The following is a 13,452-nucleotide window of genomic DNA, read 5'->3' as shown; positions in this document are numbered from 1 at the left end:
CGAATTTGAGCTAAATCGGCCCTGCCATTTTCAAGATCTGGAAGCGACCCCTATACGGCCGCACGTGCAGTTGCACCCCAACCGTGACACACGGAAATACAAACTAACTGACTTGTGCACAGCACCCTACTTACCGGTCTCTAAAGGTGTGCCGAATCTGAATGCAATCGGCCCAGCCGTTCCTGAGATCTGGAAGCGTCACCCTGCACGTGCGCACGTGCAACCTGGGGCCCAGCTGACCTGTGCAAGGCACCCTACTGCGCGGTCTCTAGCGGTGTGCCAAATCTGAGCACAATCGGCCCGGCCGTTCTCGAGATCTGGAAGCGTCACCCTGCACGTGCGCACGTGCAGTTGCACCCCAACCGTAGCACATGGAAAGGCATGGTCCGGCGGGTGCCTCCATCCTTGTGTGGTTTCAGCAGAATCTCCCCAGGAATTACCGTGGTATTGTCATTACAACAAAAGTGACACCTCTCCGTTTTACACGTGTCACGTGCAGTGGGGGTCACCCGCATGCATCGTGCATAGTAAACTGCTTGTAAGAAGGGTATACCCTACCCCACACAAAAAACCGCAAGTGAATCGGTCCAGTGGTTGCGGAGATATATCGGTCCCCTGGTTGCGGAGATATAAGTCGTACAAAAACGTCCCCACGGAGGCCGGCCGCTAATATTCAGCATTAACTCGCATCCTTCAATGGGAGGTATCTCCGTCACCTGTTCGTATACTGTCTGAGCCAAGACCATATATAGGTGTGAGCTCAAATCTCGGTAATGTCGTGCTTTTTTACTAAATTTCTCCAAAACGGCACAACGTGCAATGACGTTCTATATATCACTGGAAAGAGCATCAAAAGTTGTATAACCTATCAACTTTTCACTTAAATATATCTGTAACGTAAAAAGTTATTAAGCATCAAAGACGCTCTCATTGACTTTGCATGTTAAAAAAAATCTTCTTTAAACGAGCTTAAAAAGAACAAACGAATTCTGACAGTTTAACGAAGCATAACGGCTTGTACTACGGCCTATTCTGAATAAGTGTTGAAAGTTTGGACAAAATCGTATCATATAATTTTGTACAATGAACGAATGAAAATGTCTCTGCAAAAACGCCCATTGACTTAACATGGGGAGCGAAAAAAGTTCAACTTCAAACTCGTGCAACTCAAGTTAACGAATTCTGACGGGTATACGGTGCACACTGGCGTGTAGCAGAACGTGTTTGCCATAAAATGCTGGGAAGAAAACCACCTCCTTCTTGGCTCGTTTTCCCGCCATTGGCGATCGCGCAAAAAGTGTCCAAAACCCCATTGACTTAACATGGGGAAAATGCAATTGCACGTGGCACGCGCAATGATTTTTGTTGCAAGTAGCGACCGGTACCATCAGGTAGATCACCTGCAAAAGTCTATATCCTGAAGTTTTTACGATCCTAGACGCAAAACTGTAGGCTGCGACCAAGTTGCCCCAATTCGCGGCCAGACTTGCAAAACATAGCCCGGAGAAGGACCGCTCCGGTTGTTTTTCAATAGAAAAACACAATTCTAACGAATAGTGTTTGTCTTTTCAAACAACCTGCGGTTACAGTGAAAACAGTTAGGTTGATCTTAGCTCAATTCCCTTGTAAATTGGCCAGACTTATATCAGTATACGGTTCCAGTATACAGTATAGTATGCGGTTGATGATTACACTGAAAACAGTTAGGTTGATCGTAGCTCAATCCCCTTGTCAATTGGTCAGACTTATTTCAGTATACCAGCATCTGCGATGCTGGGCTCCGCATCGCGGGACCGCAGGTTGTTTGAGCAAGCACCTCTGTAACGCCGCTAAAGGTGTGCCGAATTTGAATGCAATCAGCCCAGCCGTTTCTGAGATCTGAAAGCCTCACCCTGCACGTGCGCACGTGCAAGCTGGGTCCCAAATGACTTGTGGACGGCACCCTAGTTGCCGGTCTCTAGCGGTGTACCGAATTTAAGCTCAATCGGCCCAGCCGTTTTCAAGATCTGGAAGCGACCCCTACACGTGCGCACGTGCAGTTGCACCCCAACCGAGACACATGAGTATACATACTAACTGACTTGTGCACAGCACCCTACTAACCGGTCTCTAAAGGTGTGCCGAATTTGAATGCAATCGGCCCAGCCGTTCCTGAGATCTGGAGGCGTCACCCTGCACGTGCGCACGTGCAACCTGGGGCCAAGCAGACCTGTGCAAGACACCCTACTACGCGATCTCTAGCGGTGTGCCAAATCTGAGCACAATTGGCCCGGCCGTTCTCGAGATCTGGAAGCGTCACCCTGCACGTGCGCACGTGCAGTTGCACCCCAATCGTGGCACATGGAAATACATACTAAATGACTGCAACCTACTGATCGGTATCAAGCGTTATGCCAAATTTGAACACAATCGGTCCAGCCGTTCTCGAGATCTGGAAGCGTCACCCTGCACGTGCGCACGTGCAGTTGCACCCCTACCAAGACACATGGAAATGCATCGCCTGGAAAGTGTCTACCTCCATGCCAAGTTTTAGCGCAATCGGCCCAGTAATTACCGCGAGCTATTGCGCTTATTACAAAACAGGCACCTCTTGGCTTTGCACGTGGAACGTGCGTTAGGGGTCACCCATATGCATCGAGAGTAGCACACTATGTGAAAGAAGGGAAAAAGCTACCCCACACAAAAAACGCACGTGTATCAGCCCAGTGGTTGCCGAGATATAAGTCGTACAAAAACGTCCCCACGGCGGCCGGCCGCTATTTAGCAGTAAAATCGTGTCGCATCCTTCTATGGGAGGTATCCCCGTCACCTGTTCGTATACTGTCTGAGCAAAGGCCATACGTTACGGTCCAAACTCCATAGTGAGGCGGACATACGAATTTACGAGAGTTTAGCGACGAAATGATTCACTTAATTGTTAAGTAATGGGTACCATTAGGTAGACCATAAATTTTATCTAGCATCTCACCTTAGATGCAGTAAAAAGTGCTTTACTTTTCAATGTATATAAAGACTTGCTCAGCTCAATCAGTTCACTCTGTATTGGCTCAAGCCGTATCATGCGAACGCAATTCAAACTAGAGCACCGACAGCGCAGCGCTCCCCAACTCACTGCTCGCCCAGTCCACCCGGGCCGCGGCCACGACGGCCCCCCGCAAGTAGGCATCCCAGCACTGCACCGACAGCCGCGGGCGACCAGCTGACCGGCCAGCTGACCGGCCAGCAGCCGGCGGGCGGCAAGCCGCGGATGGCCGACCCGCCGGCGCGGCGAGGGAGGGGAGGGACGCAGCTGAAAGACCCGACTACATATATATCAAAGAAACATTATATGTAATCATCGATGACGCGACATAAATCTGCTTTATTGGGGTTAGCGGTGTAGTCTGTGATGCCATCACAATGAAAATAGCCTAGTTTTGTAGAGCATCAAATTCTGATTCCATAACGACTCTCGCTAGTCCATTTTCAATTGTAAATAAGCCTTTTATTGCGATGCAAAGTCCCGAAATGGTGCCGACGGCGGCCGGTCCCCCGATGGTACCATACCATAGATGGTAAACAGGTTAGTTCACATTCCCGCCGCCATGCGGGCGGCGGCGGCGCCACCTGTCCTCGTGTCCGCCTGACACCGTAACGACATAGGTCTGAGTTCAAATCTCGGTAATGTCGTGCTTTTTTACTATATTTCTCAAAAACGGCACCACGTGCAATAAAGTTGTATATATCATTGGAAAGAGCATCAAAAGTTGTATAACCTATCAACTTTTCACTTAAATATATGTTCAACGTACAAAGTTATTAAGCACCAAAGACGCTCCCATTGACTTTCCATGTTAAAAATTTTCAATTTTAAACGAGCCTAAAAAGAACAAACGAATTCTGACAGCTTAACGAAGCATAACAACATGTTCTATGGTCTTTTCTCAACAAGTCCTGAAAGTTTAAACAAAATCGTATCATATAATTTTGTACAATGAGCGAATGAAAAAGTCTCTGCAAAAACGCCCATTGACTTAACATGGGGAGCGAAAAAAGTTCAACTTTGACCTCGTGCAAAGACACGTTACGAAGTTCTGAGGGGTATACGGCGCACACTAGCGTGTACCCAATCGTGTTTGCCATAAAATGCTGGGAAGAAAACCACCTCTTCCTTGGCTCGTTTTCCCGCCATTGGCGATCGCGCAAAAAGTGTCCAAAACCCCGTTGACTTAACATGGGGAAAATGGAATCGCACGTGCCACGTGCCACGAGGTTTTAAGCGAGTAGCGACCGGTGCCAACAGGTAGATCGCCTGCGGGAGCCCATACACTGAAATTTTTAAGAAAATCGAGCCACAAGTTTAGGCCTGACCCAAGTTGCCCCAATTCGCTGCCAGACTTGCAAAACATAGCCCGGAGACGGACCGCTCCGGTTGTTTTTCAATAGAAAAACACAATTCTAACGAATAGTGTTTGTCTTTTCAAACAACCTGCGGTTACCAGCATCTGCGATGCTGGGCTCCGCATCGCGGGACCGCAGGTTGTTTGAGCAAGCACCTTTGTAAACGCAGCAAAAACGCCCGCCGCCAAACGAGAGGATGAGCCTTGCACGTGCAGACCGGAGTCGGTGTGCTACAAACTGACGTGCACGGCACCCTACTCGCTGATCTATAGCGGTGTGCCAAATTTGAGTGTAATCGGCTCGGCCATTTTCGAGATCTGGAAGCGTCACCCTGCACGTGCGCACGTGCAAGCTGTGTCCAATTGCATTGTGCATGGGACCCTATTCGCCGGTCTCTAGCGGTGTACCAAATTCGAGCTCAATCGGCCCAGCCGTTTTCAAGATCTTGAAACGACCCCTCCACGTGCGCACGTGCAGTTGCATCTCAACCGTGACACATGGAAATACATACTAACTGACTTGTGCACGGCACCCTACTGATCGATCTCTAGATGTTTGCCGAATTTGAGTGCAATCGGTCCAGCCGTTCTTGAGATCTGGAAGCGCCACCCTGCACGTGCGCACGTGCAAGATGGGTCCAAACTGACTTGCGCACGGCAGTCGGCACCCTACTAATCGGTCTCTAGCGGTGTACCAAATTTGAACTCAATCGGCCCGGCCGTTCTCGAGATCTGGAAGCGTCACCCTGCACGTGCGCACGTGCAGTTGCACCCCAATCGTGGCACATGGAAATACATACTAAATGACTGCAACCTACTGATCGGTATCAAGCGTTATGCCAAATTTGAACACAATCGGTCCAGCCGTTCTCGAGATCTGGAAGCGTCACCCTGCACGTGCGCACGTGCAGTTGCACCCCTACCAAGACACATGGAAATGCATCGCCTGGAAAGTGTCTACCTCCATGCCAAGTTTTAGCGCAATCGGCCCAGTAATTACCGCGAGCTATTGCGCTTATTACAAAACAGGCACCTCTTGGCTTTGCACGTGGAACGTGCGTTAGGGGTCACCCATATGCATCGAGAGTAGCACACTATGTGAAAGAAGGGAAAAAGCTACCCCACACAAAAAACCGCACGTGTATCAGCCCAGTGGTTGCCGAGATATAAGTCGTACAAAAACGTCCCCACGGCGGCCGGCCGCTATTTAGCAGTAAAATCGTGTCGCATCCTTCTATGGGAGGTATCCCCGTCACCTGTTCGTATACTGTCTGAGCAAAGGCCATTATACGTTACGGTCCAAACTCCATAGTGAGGCGGACATACGAATTTACGAGAGTTTAGCGACGAAATGATTCACTTAATTGTTAAGTAATGGGTACCATTAGACCATAAATTTTGTCTAGCATCTCACCGTAGATGCAGTAAAAAGTGCTTTACTTTTCAATGTATATAAAGACTTGCTCAGCTCAATCAGTTCACTCTGTATTGGCTCAAGCCGTATCATGCGAACGCAATACAAACTAGAGCACCGACGACAGCGCAGCGCTCCCCAACTCATTGCTCGCCCAGTCCACCCGGGCCGCCGCCACGACGGCCCCCGCAAGTAGGCATCCCGCACTGCACCGACAGCCGCGGGCGACCAGCTGACCGGCCAGCAGCCGGCGGGCGGCAAGCCGCGGATGGCCGACCCGCCGGCGCGGCGAGGGAGGGGAGGGACGCAGCTGAAAGACCCGACTACATATATATCAAAGAAACATTATATGTAATCATCGATGACGCGACATAAATCTGCTTTATTGGGTTTAGCGGTGTAGTCTGTGATGCCATCACAATGAAAATAGCCTAGTTTTGTAGAGCATCAAATTCTGATTCCATAACGACTCTCGCTAGTCCATTTTCAATTGTAAATAAGCCTTTTATTGCGATGCAAAGTCCCGAAATGGTGCCGACGGCGGCCGGTCCCCCGATGGTACCATACCATAGATCAGAGGGCTGTCCACGGGCCCTGTGTGCGGTCGGACCGCACACAGCCTCCAAGCTCCGCCCACTGCGTCCCTACGTCAGCCTTCCGTCACCGCACACAGCGATCGCTGTGGCCGGTCGGGACTGGCCACAGCGGACCGTCCACCGCACGCAGCCGTGACGTCAGAACCGCCTACCCATCCCCTACCCCCACGCCTGCTGGACGCACCGCACACAGCGCACGCAGCAGTGTGCGGTGCCCGTGAACACCCCTCTGGTAAACAGGTTAGTTCACATTCCCGCCGCTATGCGGGCGGCGGCGGCGCCACCTGTCCTCGTGTCCGCCTGACACCGTAACGATATAGGTCTGAGCTCAAATCTCGGTAATGTCGTGCTTTTTTACTATATTTCTCAAAAACGGCACCACGTGCAATAAAGTTGTATATATCATTGGAAAGAGCATCAAAAGTTGTATAACCTATCAACTTTTCACTTAAATATATCTCAACTGTAAAAAGTTATTAAGCAGCAAAGACGCTCCCATTCACTTTCCATGTTAAAATTTTTCATTTTTAAACGAGCCTAAAAAGAACAAACGAATTTGCACAGCTTAAAGAAGCATAACAACATGTTCTATGGTCTTTTCTCAACAAGTCCTGAAAGTTTAAACAAAATCGTATCATATAATTTTGTACAATGAGCGAATGAAAAAGTCTCTGCAAAAACGCCCATTGACTTAACATGGGGAGCGAAAAAAGTTCAACTTTGACCTCGTGCAAAGACACGTTCCGAAGTTCTGAGGGGTATACGGCGCACACTAGCGTGTACCCAAACGTGTTTGCCATAAAATGCTGGGAAGAAAACCACCTCTTCCTTGGCTCGTTTTCCCGCCATTGGCGATCGCGCAAAAAGTGTCCAAAACCCCGTTGACTTAACATGGGGAAAATGGAATCGCACGTGCCACGTGCCACGAGGTTTTAAGCGAGTAGCGACCGGTGCCATCAGGTAGATCGCCTCCGGGAGCCCATACCCTGAACTTTTTACGAAGATTGATGGATTAGTCTAGGCCTGACCCAAGTTGCCCCAATTCGCGGCCAGACTTGCAAAACATAGCCCGGAGAACGACCGCTCCGGTTGTTTTTCAATAGAAAAACACAATTCTAACGAATAGTGTTTGTCTTTTCAAACAACCTGCGGTTACCAGCATCTGCGATGCTGGGCTCCGCATCGCGGGACCGCAGGTTGTTTGAGCAAGCACCTCTGTAACGCCGCAAAAACGCCCGCCGCCAAACGAGAGGATGAGCCTTGCACGTGCAGATCGGAGTGCGTGTTCTACGAACTGACGTGCACTGCACTCTACGCCGCCAACCGTACGCCGCCAACCGCAAAACGCCGCAAAAAAACGGCCGCCCGCCGTCAAACGCAAAAACAGCAAAAATGCGCCCGGCCGCCGCCAACCGAAAATAAACCTTTTACCGAAAACGACGCAAAAACAAAATCACCCGCATCGCGGCGGGCGGGCGATGGGCGAATTTTTTATGGGCGATTTTTTTAGCCAAACTCAGACTCGGGCTCTGAGTGCAGCCTGAGTTATAGATGTCGCTGTCATTCAGCCACTGAAACAAAAGCGCCACGATTACCGTCAAATCATATTTCCTACGCGGCCGAGAAAAAAATGAAGCGGAAAGTGAGTAAGTAAGACCTACCTGACACACGGTACAGTTGTTTTGAACATCACCAGTTGAACCACGAGGCATCCATATTCCATACCAACGAAAAGTTTTCCATCTCTTGGTATATTAGCCGTAGGCTAATATTCCAGGCAGCGGCACGAGGAGCCGGATGGAGGAAACATGGATGCACGCTTGGTAAGGGCAGGATATAGTATATTAGGACGTGAGCTTTACCAAAAGGCATCCACGCACCGCGCTGCCCGCCCTTGACGCAATTAGCAATGGCTCCGAATGTGATAGCCATTTTTCAATTACGTTAATTCAAGTTCGAAAGATGATTGGTGTTACTAAAAAAAAGACTACGTCAAGAGCCCGTTACGATGTAACGGAAGACAAACCAGCCACTCCACACCTAGGCAGTTTTTCACACGCATTCCTGCATTCACACTCGCCATTTCGTGCACCGGCCTGCCCGCTGCACAACGTAATATCTATGGCAACTATACTGTCTAAGGCATGATTGTTGCTCCTAATGGTTTTCTTTTTTCACAGACTGGAGTGTGCTTTGCATGAAAATATAATGTAGATGATACCTGCTCATTTCATCACTAAACGTGTGAAATGTTCAAATCATGTTGGTATGTGGATAAGATCCGAGACTAGGAATTTAAAGTGTAGAAATGTCGGTGGCTGCTGGACGCATCTGCAACTGAGCTCATGGTCCTAATCATCCGCGAAAGTGACGAAACTACAGGAATGTCACGATAAAGATGCGCAGTACCCTGTATGTTCATGGCATACAGCTGCAAGCTAAGACAAAACTAGAAACGATCTTTGGGTAGAACATATAAAGTGAAGCAATACCAATGCAGAACTACTTGGAGTCACAGGAACCAGTGTGTCCAACATATCAATCAGCTAACATGTAAGGACGCATGTGTAAGGCCGCATGTGCAACTGTAATCCCTCTTGATCGACTACAAGAATGGAAAGAAAACGTCAACGGAGTAAAACTTCACCATGTGAATCTGCGTATAACTGGCATTCGTGATCAAGTATGCACAACAGATGTGAGGTGAGGACGCGGTGTCATTGCGATACAACATCAACTGATGCAATATTGGAATGCATTTTGCACTCATTCTTGCATATTGATAAGATCAAAAGTAAGGCGATAATGTGGATAAGTGTGTTGACAGATGTCGAAGACTGACGGTGATTACGAACTGCTTAACAGGCGACCGGATTGACGGTGATGCGCCTGACCGATCGTTGGAGTGCATGTCGCATCTGATGTCTATGGAAAACGGCAAAGGAGAAAACAGGACTATGGTGAAGGGCTGTTCTAACATCACATAAAACGGGAATGAGCAGTAACACCTGCCAATGAAAGCAGTGAAAAACAGCGAAACTGCCTGTTTATCCTGCCATGGTGCTAATGCCCAAAGTCAAGTTTTGTTTGTGTGTGTGTGTGTGGAAAGCGGTAGGGCGCTATGCGCTAAGCTATCATCCGTTTTAGCTTTGGTATCACAATACAAGTATTAGGTGCTCGCACACTACTGCCAGTAGTTCAGTCGGTACTGAGTAGCCCGCAGCTAATAACAACCTGATATTTGCTTCCTGCACAAACGTAGATGGCGGCTAGCATTATGGAAGTGTCTTTACATGATGAGTCTGATCGACGATGATGAATGAAATAATCATTTGAACTCGTTGAAAGATGACGATGTCCGGGTCACAACGAAGTGACTTAAAACTTGCAGGATGAATAACTGATGATTGGGCCGATGAATGTGGCTTGTGCTGCAGCCGAGGCCTGTGGGGACGGACGACCGGTGAGGTACAAATGGAGCAAGGAAACGAGACGTGAATGTACACCAAGCACAATGATATTTAGCTATCATAAGCGTTGACAATGGTGAATAGTCGAGCTGTTCGTCATATTGAACCTTCACGTCATAGCCATTGCAATATCAAGCTCCTCAAATTGTCATTAGCTTTCGCAGCCCAAGTCCAGTATTGAGTGCTCAAAGAACTTGCCAAGGCAATATAGCTGTGAGCAGCCCGAAGTTCATGGACGGATGATGACCTTTCCCTCTAGCAAAAAGTAGACGACGTCCAGCGCTGTAGTCGAACAGTGCCACTGCCAGAAAGGGAGAAGGTTTGCGAAATTCGGTTCGAATATCGGGAATTCGGGAATTCGGTTAGATGGTTATGGAATGGACCATATTAAGGCATTTAGAATATCCTGCGCACGGTTTTCCTGAAAACCTGAAAACCGTAGATAGTGGGAAAACCTCAGGGGGGGGGGGCGGAAATCCGCCCCCCCCCCCGTCGGTGCGCGGGATATATTTGATTGATATGTGTAGGCACTGCTTTAAAAATACAGTAAAACACTGAAAACTAGTGATGTCAATTACGGAAAATCGGAATACCGATACCAAACCAAATACCAACCAAAACCGTGGAGAAATATACCGAAACCAAACCAACTTGGGAACATGAGGAAAATACCAACTTTTTACCGATTTCTTAGCCTCTTAGACATTAGCGAGGGTTCATGATACCAACAAAATACCAAACACATTAGGATTGAAATACCAAATACCGAGTTGGTATCGGTTTGGTATCGGTATACCAAAAAGTTGGTATCCGATTGACATCTCAACTGAAAACCAAAGCAACGTTGGAATGATTTTCCGTAGGTATGCGTTTAGTTAGCCAAGCAAACAAAGTCACAGGCTCTTGCACATATTACAGAGTGCTCCGGCACTGGTGTAACAAACAACTCACTTGCACTGGGGTTCGGGCTCACAGAGTAGATCCAACAGATAACAGGTCGCATTCAGCATTGCGCCGGACACTGCTGAAAATGTTGACAAGTGTCTGTCAGTAAACGCAAACATCAATCCCAATAGATAGGTACATGAAGACGATGACAAACATGTTGGCATTGTGTAGGAATGAGGACAGTAAATGATCACACAAAATGTAAAGCATTCTGCAACGTGTTGACAATGGACATTCAAATATGAATACATACCAGCCGTACGCAAGTGTCTCCGAAAATGTTGATCTCTTGATGGTGATGGAGAAGGTGTATCACGTCCACAGGCTTCAAGAAGTCGATCCATTGTCCGCATATTGTTAAATTTGGTCAACACATGTCCGTTTTCAACGCATCCGTAAACCAATGGCGAGAGCATTTAAGAACGTTTGAGCATGTGACTGAAATACTCAAAGACACAAGTTGGAGGAAGGAGCAGGCGAAAAAAGAAAGATAACAACACAGTGTATGAGCATCGTGTTCCAGTGCTAAAAATATAACTGAACAGGAAATGCAAGATCATGTGTGGATCGCTCATGAGTGTGAACACATGCTTACATAGATGCATACCTACACTATACGAAAACATGACCGCTTTTTACGAGTGATTAACTGCTACATTCAGTGAACTGCATCATGTGGTACATGTTTGCGGGCGGAGCATGTCTACCGAATTCATCGGCAATACAATTAAAACAAACACACACATACGTAGAACTAGATGATGAGAGCTAGTGTAAGCGGGTGTACAGGTGGCTAATGTATATCAGCAGATAACTAATACCTAGTGACAAATAAAAAAGTGCCAGTAACGGCCAGCGCAATGGGTGCTCCGTGATCGACGGTAAAATCTTCAACGGTATCGACGGTAAAGATGACTGGTAATGCACCTGTGAAAATAGGAGAAGCAACGGATGATTAGCTGACATGACAGCAAGTCGAAACGAATCGTCGATAAAATATAATATGTCAAGTCCGCGGATTTCTAAGCTTATGATTTTTCGATTTCGACGACTGTGAGTGAAAATGCATTTCAGATGAGATATTCGATAAATATTACTAAAACCCTTAGAAGTCAATAGGCAGAGGGCTACAAGCCTACTTTATTCAACGTTGAATACCCACCCATAAAGGTCAGTTCATCCGAGTATTACCGCCTCAAAAAAATATTAACGTTTTGTAGGCATACAGTAACCGTAAAACCGTTTGGAATCTTGGAGCAGAGCTGTTCGTTCAGCTAACAGCATCCTCTGATAATGAAATGGGCCGGAGGCAGAAACTGGCACTTGATAGTGCAGAGGCAGTCATCACACAGTCCCGGAAGACGTGGCTGGACAAGGCGTCCAAGCGGCGCCTGGTCATACACGGTTGCCATTGGATACTGCGAAATCAGCCTGCAGGCACATAAGGACAAGGAGTTAAAGTTTTGAACACGCTTTTCGTTCCCTTGTTGCATTACAAAAAAAAAAATATATTAACGTTGTGTAGGCATACAGTACCGTAAAACCGTTTGGAATCTTGGAGCAAAGCTGTTCGTTCAGCTAACAGCATCCTTTGATAATGAAATAGGCCGGAGGCAGAAACTGGCACTTTAGATTGCAGAGGCAGTCATCACACAGTCCCGGAAGACGTGGCTGGACAAGGCGTCCAAGCGGCGCCTGGTCATACACGGTTGCTATTGGATACTGCGAAAACAACCTGCAGGCACATCATGACAAGGAATAAACGTTTTGAATAGGTACGCTTTTCGTTACCTATATGATCAAACATGACATTGACACTATGACCGAATAAAACAAATCACCTCCAAACGGTAATAAACGTAATGTTTTGTTTATAAAAAAAAATCTGGTTTGGTAGCGTGTACCATTATGCTCCCATTCCACTTACTGGTCACAGATCCAAACTCATGAAACTCCTAGATGCCGTTCATGATGACGAGTGTGTTCAATGAAGCTTATTCTGCTGCATGATGCACTGGTATGGTATGGTATGGTATTTGTAGCTTACGGGCCACCACAGCGTCCTGTATTTGGGCCCGGTTCTGTCGTCCGTCTTCGTTGTTGGTCCGTCCGTTGCCTTGAAGTGTCCGTTGTCTTCTTGGCTCGCAAGGGTGGGCTGAGGGGTGGGACTGGGTTCCTAGCTATCTCCTCCCGGGTAGCCGGATTGCCCCTTCTATTATTTTTTTTGTTTTTGTTTTTTTTTGCCATTTTGCCATTCTGGGGTCTTTTATTTTGATTCTCATTGTTTTGAATATTGTTTTTTCTTTTTTGCTTCTTTTTTTGGCTTTTTTGGCTTTTTTCCTTGGCTCTAGGGAGGAGATTTACAGGTCATTGATCAGCCCAGTGTTGTGTCTTTAGTGGATGAGTAGTGTTGTTAGCTCGGGGTGTAAGTCCCCGAGCAGTGTTGTGAGTGTTAGTGGGATGTTGGCGTCTCTGCAGTATGTTTGTATGTGTGTCCTGTGGTGTTGGTATTGTGGGCATGTGAGTAGCAGATGTTTGACAGTGATGAAAGTGTTGCAGGTGTTGCATTTCGGTCTCGGGCTTCTTGTGATGATGTAGTTGTGTGTGATAGCGGTGTGTCCAATGCGAAGTCGTGTGATAGCCCT

The 13,452-nt window shown here is 47.5% G+C and overlaps 1 long non-coding RNA gene across 3 annotated transcripts; it reads right to left on the bottom strand.

Moving 5' to 3' along the window:
• Window positions 1-8,281: 8,281 nt before the first annotated feature.
• On the bottom strand, window positions 8,282-13,446 carry LOC122376638. Of its 3 annotated transcripts, none has more exons than XR_006255676.1 (5): window positions 12,344-13,446; window positions 12,040-12,238; window positions 11,061-11,734; window positions 10,811-10,883; window positions 8,283-9,833 (listed from the first exon to the last, which is right to left on the bottom strand). It is a non-coding gene; the product is annotated as an uncharacterized LOC122376638 (long non-coding RNA). The 3 variants fall into 3 exon arrangements; XR_006255677.1 differs by lacking the exon at window positions 8,283-9,833 and adding an exon at window positions 10,060-10,160; XR_006255678.1 differs by lacking the exon at window positions 12,040-12,238 and having other exon boundaries at window positions 8,282-9,833.
• Window positions 13,447-13,452: the final 6 nt, after the last annotated feature.

This window comes from Amphibalanus amphitrite, unplaced genomic scaffold (assembly GCF_019059575.1).
Source record: "Amphibalanus amphitrite isolate SeventyFive unplaced genomic scaffold, NRLGWU_Aamphi_draft 002219F_arrow, whole genome shotgun sequence".
Lineage (NCBI taxonomy): Eukaryota > Metazoa > Arthropoda > Thecostraca > Balanomorpha > Balanidae > Amphibalanus > Amphibalanus amphitrite.
This window is presented reverse-complemented; position numbering and strand designations above follow the sequence as displayed.